The sequence below is a fragment of the Rhinoderma darwinii genome, chromosome 11 (genome assembly GCF_050947455.1).
Source record: "Rhinoderma darwinii isolate aRhiDar2 chromosome 11, aRhiDar2.hap1, whole genome shotgun sequence".
NCBI classification, from domain to species: domain Eukaryota; kingdom Metazoa; phylum Chordata; class Amphibia; order Anura; family Rhinodermatidae; genus Rhinoderma; species Rhinoderma darwinii.
Genome location: NC_134697.1, coordinates 38,588,288 through 38,598,552, shown reverse-complemented (window position 1 = coordinate 38,598,552; position 10,265 = coordinate 38,588,288).

The following is a 10,265-nucleotide window of genomic DNA, read 5'->3' as shown; positions in this document are numbered from 1 at the left end:
TCAAGTCTGATGACAGCTGCTCTATAACCTGACCTCCCCTACTTAGTGCAGTCTGGCTCTTCCTCCGCAGGGAGCTGTAATGTTAATGTTTTGTCTACAAATTTCACCTGCATCAAAAGTTTTTGCCTTTAACCAACCCAAATGTCAACTTTCTTTCATCGCTTGCTCTAAACCTACTGTGCCAATCGGGTAATGACTCAGGTTCAGGTTTGTACCTATTTCTTATTGCTTCATTTGAGTTCTATCATGACACCGTTCTCTTCCATTTAAAACACAGAACATTTATGACATGCATGAGAGCAATTTTTTCGTATCAAGCATTTTCGAGGTCTTGACTAGCTTGAAGTAAGGAGCCAGTGTGTATAGTATATACTTCCTTGTGTGGTGCGGGGATTAGCAGTGCCATTTGGGCGGTGTTGGTTTGTATAAACTGTCTTGTATTCTGAAGTTCATAGGGCATATGGCAATTTTTCTTTTTTAAAAACTGCTGTTTTTCCCTAATTTTTCCACTGCCATTTTGAATCTGTGTCACAGTCCTTTTGGCCGTTCTGTAGTTCTGACATTATATTATTGATGAGTTGAGATACTCAGGATGAACAGTGATATAAGTCACATCCAGATAGGGGAGTCCTGCCGTGCATAGGATTGTAAGGGGAAAAAGTGTTCAATCTATAATGAGGAGAAGTGATTCAAGTAGTAGGTTTGCATAGGTATAGCAACTCTTCCTGGCTGGGTCAACAGTGTTTATGCACCTGTATTATGTTAACGGGACAAGGAGAGGGACTGTCATGATGGAAGTCAGACAGGAGCTGAAGATCGGCCATAGATTTGCAAAATAGTCTATCGCCCATTTTCAGATCTGCTGAGTAAAGCAGTAAAAAGCCATCTGGGGCTGAAGCTGCTATACGACCTCCTAACTAGCGCTTAAGTATTTATTTCAGTTGCTTATATAGCGCCAACATATTCTGCAGCGTTGCACAGAAATTTTCATCACTCACCTGGAAGTAGCTTTCTTCTAACTAGAACATTCAAATAGGAAGAACAATCTATCTTTTTTGTCAAAACCTTCAGCACACAATGAGTCTAAATAATAGGGGAACCTGCTTGTTAGAGCTTTTAGAATCTAAGAGGATCATGAAACAGTGAGAAGAATTGCTTTTTCATGGACAGTTGACTAGTCACATGTAAGTAACAAGGGGATTTAAAATAATGCTAAATGAGATTGTCACCCATGTGTGAGTGAGCTCAGCAAGCTGAAGTCTAGTGGATTGAGGAGAAGAATATGGAATAGAGGAGGAAGGAAGATTTAATCTGCGTAGTAATTGAGTTTAGTAAAACTGCCAAAAAGCAATTATTGTGAAATCGAAAAACACTTCTAAATATTGTGGTAATATTTACTACTCTATAAATACCAAATTTGAAAATCAGAATCTCCTGACATATATATCTACAGTGAAATCTCTTAGAGACGACTACACATAATTGCAGTGAAAAATAGTATTTAGTGGGATCAAAGAAGAGGGACAAGTTATATGGGAACTAAAAATTCATCACAGAAACAACTGGTCTAGATCAAAAGTGTTCTTCTCAAGGAAAAGGTCTTTTGTAGAGGGTTTTGTATATGTATGTATGTATGTATGTATGTATGTATGTATGTATGTATGTATGTATGTATGTATGTATGTATAAAACAACATATAACTCACCATGTTAGGGAGAGTAGGACACCAATTACTTCCCCCATCCATGATGGCTCGAATAATCACCAGAATATAATAAGGAGTTCCAGCAACAAAATTTTATTAAGAACTTTCGACAAACATTTATCCAAAGTGTTTTAGGGGCTTTTCTGCGGTTCCCCCTTCCTTGGAGATATGGTTCTGTGGCACCAGTTCACATTATAAATGGAGTGTTGATTCCTCCAGACTGAGAGACACTCTTTGGTTCTAAGACATCTACAACGGCAGGAATTTCGAACAGAAAACCATTTAAAGTGGATGTTTCCCCTGAATATGCTGCTCTATTTAAAGGCAGCATATTACAGGGACAGATCCGCTTTACTATTAGTCCAAATGGCACAAAAAATATTGTGCTATTTGTCTAATAGAGCCTAACAAAGAATACAGCAGACTTATAATTATGAGTCTGCTGTTCTCATTAGGGGAGAGCTTCTCCCGCTCCTCTCACCATGTATATACAGTATGAAGATACATAGCAGTCACTGGGAGGGGTGGGAAAGCTTCGCTCAAGGATAAAGCGGACTCATAATAACTATTCTGCTAGCCAAACTACAGAATATATATATTTAAAATATATGTAAAAATAAAATTTCTGTATGAGCTAATAGTAGAGAAAATCTGTCCCCATAATATGCTGCCCTTAAATAGGGCAGCACATTAAGGTGACAAATCCACTTTAAAGAGGCTCTGTCACCACATTATAAGTGCCCTGTCTCCTACATAAGGAGATCAGCGCTGTAATGTAGGTGACAGTAATGCTTTTTATTTAAAAAAACGATCTATTTTCACAACGTTAGGAGCGATTTTGGTTTATGCTAATGAGTGTCTTAATGCCCAAGTGGGCGTATTTTTACTTTCGACCAAGTGGGCGTTGTACAGAGGAGTGCATGACGCTGACCAATCGGCATCATGCACTCCTCTCCATTCATTTACACAGCAGAATCGCGTTCTTACTAGAACATGATCTGCAGCCACATACACAGCGATTCTGCTTGATTAACATTAATCCAGTGTCCTGATAATGAATACACATGACCATCCAGCCTGGACGTCATGTGTATTCAGAATCCTGACACTTCTGAATCTTTTCTGTGAGATTCCAGCAACGGAAACGAAATCTCGCGAGATTACGGAGGTAAACGAGATTTCGTTTCCCTTGCTGTAAATCTCACAGAAAAGAGTCAGAAGTGTCAGGATTCTGAATACACATGACGTCCAGGCTGGATGGTCATGTGTATTCATTATCAGGACACTGGATTAACGTTAATCAAGCAGAATCGCTGTGTATGTGGCTGCAGATCATGTTCTAGTAAGAACGCGATTCTGCTGTGTAAATGAATGGAGAGGAGTGCATGATGCCGATTGGTCAGCGTCATGCACTCCTCTGTACAACGCCCACTTGGTTGAAAGTAAAAATACGCCCACTTGGGCATTAAGAAACTCATTAGCATAAACCAAAATCGCTCCTAACGTTGTGAAAATAGATCGTTTTTTTAAATAAAAAGCATTACTGTCACCTACATTACAGCGCCGATCTCCTTATGTAGGAGACAGGGCACTTATAATGTGGTGACAGAGCCTCTTTAATATGTGCTTGACCAGTGTTGTCTGCCAAGAAAGAAGCAATATACTGTGGACCAAGAAGGTTGTGCAACTAGACTTCCGGTCCACCGGCAGCACTATAGAAATCAATGAAAATCTCAGAATCAGTGCGATGGGGGACCGGAATGTATATTAGCGAGTCTACTCACATACTGCAGTGAGTATACTGCTAATAATTTTTTGATCCCCACATAACCCCTTTAAGGCCAGGATCACACACACAGTTTTGATGCCGTTTTTGGCTTTGAAGGAAAGGTATTAGGGTATGTTCACACGAGGGCGTCCGTTACGGCTGAAATTACGGGGATGTTTCAGCCTGAAAACATCCCCGTAATTTCAGCCGTACCGGCATGTGCAGGCGTTTGATCGCCGCGTCAATTACGGGCGTAATTAGCGCTGCTATTCATTGGAGTCAATGAATAACGGCTCTAATTACGGCCAAAGAAGTGACAGGTCACTTCTTTGACGCGGGCGTCTATTTACGCGCCGTCATTTGACAGCGGCGCGTAAATATACGCCTCGTGTGAACAGACAAACGTCTGCCCATTGCTTTCAATGGGCAGATGTTTGTCAGCGCTATTGAGGCGCTATTTTCAGACGTAATTCGGGGCAAAAACGCCCGAATTACGTCCGTAAATAGGCCGTGTGAACATACCCTTAAGAAGAGACTGATGCCTTTCCTTTCTTTTGTGTCCACTGCTGTGTTTGGCTCAAAATATGGAGCCAAACACTGTATCAAAACCGCATGTGTAATCCTGGCAAATTGTTCACTGCTGGGAAAATACACTATTTACAAAACAAATATCAGGATGGGACTGCTGACAGTCCTACTGTAATACAGATATAATGAGCAGCACGTCACACCCAGCTGTCTTTCTGCAAACATTTCACTATGAAACAATGTCACCTCGTATAAACCTGGTTCAATAGCCTTTCTGTCTGGTTAGCTCTGCTGCTGGCACGTACAAGGAAAGTGGGAACTAGTTTTGATTGCAGTTACTAAACCACTGCTTCTTATGGTGTGTTATCTTAAGCTGGGTTCACATTGTGCATTTTCATTGTCTTTTTTGGTGCATTTTTGAAATGCTGGAAAGAAAAATGCATCTGAAAAACCTTTTTATTTACCCATACGTTTTACAAATTATTTAAATTGTAAGCCTATGACTAGTTTATTAAAAACCAGATTGCAGCAGAAATGTAAAAACGCATGGGTATTAAAAAAACGCATGAGTTTTTACATGCGTTCTTTTCCCCAGCAGTTAAAAAATCGCAACAAAAACGCTAAATAATGTGAACCCAGTCCACCATTAGGGCGGGTTCACACATAGCGGAATTTCACTTAAATTCCGCTGCGGACACTCCGCAGCGTTAATCCGCAGCGGAGCCGTTTTTCCATTGACTTTCACTTTAATTTAGCAGTGTTCGTTTACACGATGCGTACAATTCCGCTGCGGAGCATAGGCTGCGGAGCGGAATTTGGTGTCCGCAGCATGCTCTGTCTGTTGCGGAGCAGTGGCGGACTGGTTGCGGACTCATGGCGGAATTTCTCCATTGACTTCAATGGAGAGTCAAAATTCCGCAATGAAGTCCGCAGATCTTATGTGTGCTGCGGAGCGTATTGTTTTTACTACCATGACATTTCTTCATTCTGGCTGGACCTATGTATTTCTAGGTCTACAGCCAGACTGAGGAAGTCAATGGGGCTCCCGTAATGACGGGAGCGTTGCTAGGAGACGTCTGTAAATAGTCACTGTCCAGGGTGCTGAAAGAGTTACGCGATCGGCAGTAACTGTTTCTGCACCCGGGACAGTGACTACCGATCTCAATATACATGTATCTGTAAAAAAAAATATAAGTTCATACTTACCGAGAACTCCCTGCGTCTGTCTCCAGTCCGGCCTCCCAGGATGACGTTTCAGTGTAAGTGACGGCTGCAGCCAATCACAGGCCAAGCACAGGCTGCAGCGGTCACATGGACTGGAGCGTCATCCAGGGAGGTCGGGCCGGATGCCGAAAGAGGGACGCGTCACCAAGACAACGGGCGGTAAGTATGAATTTCTTTGACTTTCACTAGGGAAAGTGCTGTCCCTTCTCTCTATCCTGCACTGAATAGGGAGAAGAGAAGCACTTTTCCTGCAGTCCGCAGCGGCCAGTCCGCATCAATTTTCTGCACATTTTGTGCAGATCCGCTGCAGAATCTGCAACGCAGATTCTGTGCGGCATTGATGCGGACAGTTGCGGAGGAATTCCGCCATGTGTGGTCATGCCCTTAGAAGATTGTGACTATAATGAGATGCACAAGGTGAGCAACAACTTAAAATTAAGCAAAAGTATTTAAATAATGTTTAATTGGATTCAGGCTTTTGTGTTCACGTGTCGCGTTCAAATTGTGGTCTTTGCTATGATTCACACAAAATCACAGCAAAATCGTGCAAAAATGCTAATTGAACGCGACATGTGAACACAGCCTAAAGGCTATGTCTAATTTTACATCCTGGGTAGTCTAATCCAGGGGTAGACATACAATAGGTGCAACCTGTGCTGCTGCACAGGGGGGGTCCAGTGGTTAGAGTGTCCACTGCCCCCTAAAAGTAGCTTTGTACTGTCTATTGATTTGCATGTAAGGGGCTATTGACAATGGCTCACAATTATTAGTGAATTGCTAGGCTGGATTCACACGAGCACATTACGTCCGTAATGGACGGAACGTATTTCGGCCGCAAGTCCCGGACCGGACACACTGCAGGGAGCCGCGCTCCTAGCATCATAGTTATGTACGATGCTAGGAGTCCCTGCCTCTCCGTGGAACTACTGTCCCGTACTGAAAACATGATTACAGTACGGGACTGTTGTCCGGCAGCGAGGCAGGGACTCCTAGCATCGTACATAACTATGATGCTAGGAGCCCGGCTCCCTGCAGTGTGTTCGGTCCGGGACTTCCGGCCGAAATACGTCCGTCCATGACGGACGTAATGTGCTCGTGTGAATCCAGCCTAGCAATTCACTAATAATTGTGAGCCATTGTCAATAGCCCCTTACATGCAAATCAATAGACAGTACAAAGCTACTTTTAGGGGGCAGTGGACCCTCTAACCACTGGACCCCCCCTGTGCAGCGGACGTAATGTGCTCGTGTGAATCCAGCCCTAGAGAGCCATAAGGGTGGGTGTTCTTTGATGAGCTATTGGAGAATAAGCGTGCATTCACATTTAGCATATTTGCCTTATATTTCCTCAGCGTAAAAATATGCTGTGAATAACTGTACTAGGCCCAACAGCTAAAATATTCTGCAATTCAGACAGATTTCTCAATTTCTTGCGTTTTTCACGTTGCGGAAAACATTGTAACAGTTTCCGCAAGATATTTTGTATGCTGCAGAAATACGAGACAAATACGCAACATGTGACTGTACCCTAAGGGGCTCGTAGACTGTTCTTGCACAAGGGTCTTCTGCTGTTTGTGTTCGCCACTTTTTCAAAACGCTGCATGCTCTGGGTTTGGTGTTTTTTCCAGCGCTTTTTTCCTTAAACTTAAAAAAGTCATAAAAAACTCCACAGAAATGCCATAAAAAACACTGCCACATTAAACAAAACGCTGACGTTTATGCATTTTTTCAAAATGTCTACAAAAATCACTATATTAAAACAATCTCAAATAAAAATATATTTTGCATTCAGAAAGAATCAAAGTGTTCATATTACACATGTAGATACCTATGAGATTGCAGTTTGTCAGGTTCATCAACCTTTATAGGTGATGTTGAAGTAACACAGTGTAATGCAATATCCTGCTGGTTACTATGTGGTGAATTAAATATAACAACTGCTTGACGGAGTTGTTAAATGGTCTGTTCTTGTCTTCATGGTGACTTCAAGACATCCTGAAGGGTTTAACTTTGGACACATGAGCTGTTTATACTGTAACAGGAACCTGGCTCCCGCATAAGTCTACAGTCCACACCTATACATTCTTTATTTATGGCTTAAGGGATGATATCACAATATGTGGGCGAGGTTTTCGATCTAGTTCTAATGTTACTTATTAGGCCAGGACCACACACACAGTTTTGATGCAGTTTTTGGCTCAGTTTTTGAGCCAAACACAGGAGTGAACGCCAAACAACGGAGATGCATTAGTCTTTTCTATACACCTAATCTTTTCTTTAGACCCACATCTCGCTTTGGTTAAAAAAACGGCACACAAAAAACTGCGCGTAATTTTACCCTTAGGCCGGGTTCCCACGTAGTGTAAACGCTGCAGAATTTCTGCAACGGAATTCTGTGCGGAAATTCCGCAGCATTTACTGTAGCAGCAAAGTGGATGAAATTCAGAAAATCTCATGCCCACACTGCGGAAAAAAAAGCAGCGTAAACGTTAATAAATTGACCTGAGGTCGGAATTTAATTCCGCAGCATGTCAATGCTGCATTTTTGTTTATTTTCCGTTGCGGGTTTTCCCCATTGAATTTAATGGGGATGCAAATCCTGCAACAGAAAGCCCAGTGTTGCGACTTTTGTGGCGTATTCACAGCGATTAAGCCGTAAAAATCGCAACTACGGAAAATAAAAAAAATTATACTTACCCAGTACGCCCCCCTGCTGTCCGGCCTCCTGGGATGACGTTACATCCCATGTGACCGCTGCAGCCAATCACAGGCTGCTGCATCATCCAGGGTGGCCGGACCGGACTGTGATGGTGGGACGCATTGCCATAACAACGACCTACGTAAGTATGAGCGGTTTTTACTGCGGCTTTCCACAGTGTAAATTCCGTCCGAACAAATGCACCACAATGTTTTCGCACAGAATGTACTGCGGGTTCCAGGTCGGATACGTTGCATGGTTTTTATGTAGCGTATCAGTTCCGTGGGAACCCGGCCTTACAGTTTGTTTACACTTTATAAGGATAGAGTGTTAAACAGGAGCGTACCCACCATGTGTGCAACCTTGTAGCTGCACAGTGGCCCAGTAAGTAAGGGGGCTCACTGGCACCTTAAAAGCAGCCAGCAGCATCCTACTATTTATTGTAAGGGTCTGAACTAAATAATTTCATGGCTCACAATTACTGGTGGATTGTAAAAGAGACATAAGGGGGTGCCCTATAATGAGCTGTTAGCAAGGTGCTCTTGAAGTGGGCCCTCTGCTATCTTCGTCCTTCCCTGGTGTACATTTTTGGGAACATACTAGTATATCATCTTCCATTTGCCTAAATAGCAGCTGAACAAATTATCAACATATCAGTCCATAAGGGACTAGCAACATTTCTGAAGAAGCATTTATTTATTGTTTTGCTGTGTTATATACATTCCAGTTAGGAAGGGTTTTTCAGATTTTATTGTTATTTACCTAGCCCTCTTATTTATGAAGAATAAGAGGGGTTTCCCTTTATGTGAGGCCCTATTCCATACACTGACCTAGACGCCGCTGCATGTAAACATTGCAGCGTCGCTCAGGTCCGTACATGCTTCCACCGCTCTCGCTCTCTATGCAGTAGTGTATGGGACACCGGTACATTGCACAGAGATTGTTTCTCCACTGTGGCCATATTGCATAATGTCGGACGCAGAAAGTAAATTCTTTCTGTGCATCGTAAAGATGTACATATAATGGGAAAGCCTTGTTATTCTTCAATAATTCGAGGGCTATGTAAATAACAAAAAAATGGGAAACCCCTTTAAGAATAAATTCACTTTATTTTATTTAACAATGAATGATGTATAATAGATCTGATAAAGATTGAATTTGACGGACATTTTTTAACCTAAGTCACTATGTAACAATACTATTAATAAATAGCTGATAAACATAGAAATAAACTTATTTTTTAATGTACTTTTATTAGTCTGACATCTGTTATCACAGGAGTTCCAGACTAATCCAGACTGCTTTTATAGGGGGAGGTTCAGACTACACAACTAGGGCCGGCCTTACGTTGGATGGTGTCTTATGCGATGCCGTTTATTAGTGCCCCGCCATATATTATACTATCATACATTGTACAAATAAACATACCAAACACTGCCTAAAGCTGGATATTCACATTAGATGTATCTTGGCCAAACATGCCAATTTTTCTTGGCCAAACATGCCTGACTGACCATCTAATGTATATAACGCCGTCCTGACTCTCTCCTAACGATAGTCGGGAGAGAGGAGGGTCGGGCATGTTGAATTTCAACTTGCCCATATCCTTTTGTTCGTTAGTCGTTAAGAGTCCTCTGGCCGCAACATCTTTTTCCCCCTTATTGAAAATACATGCACGAGCCGAGAGTGCATGTGTATGGGGGAGTCGGAAAAATAGCTATCAGCCGAAGGAATATTCAGCCAACAGCGATCTAAAGTGTATGGCCAGATAAAGTATAAGCACCAAATAACATACTTTGGCCAAAAATCACTTTCCTACAGCTGCTTAATAACAGTACAATACCCTGCCGCTACCACCAAAATAATAAGTAGCAGTGCCATACAAAGTCACACAAAGTAAATACCACCGTACAGTGCTCATATAATAACATCATACACAGATCAAATAACAACTCCATGTATAAAGTAAGAAATAACATTTAGACATTGTGTATCACTAACACTGCCTTACAATTAATGGAGATGTTCAAAATTAGTGAAAAGGGTTTGCTTTTTTTTCCATAAACAATGCCAAATCTGTTCATGGGGTGCGTCTGGTTTTGCAGCTCATCCCCATTCAATTTGACAAACCCCTGAGACCAGCCCTGTACCCAACCAGACTGCTGCTATAGGGGGAGGTCTAGATTACAATGCCAGACTGTTTTGTAACTGCTTGGGGCAGGTTATTATGGAAGTATGCGGAACATGTGAGACTATCTATCTATCTATCTATCTATCTATCTATCTATCTATCTATCTATCTATCTATCTATCTATCTATCTATCTATCTATCTATCTATCT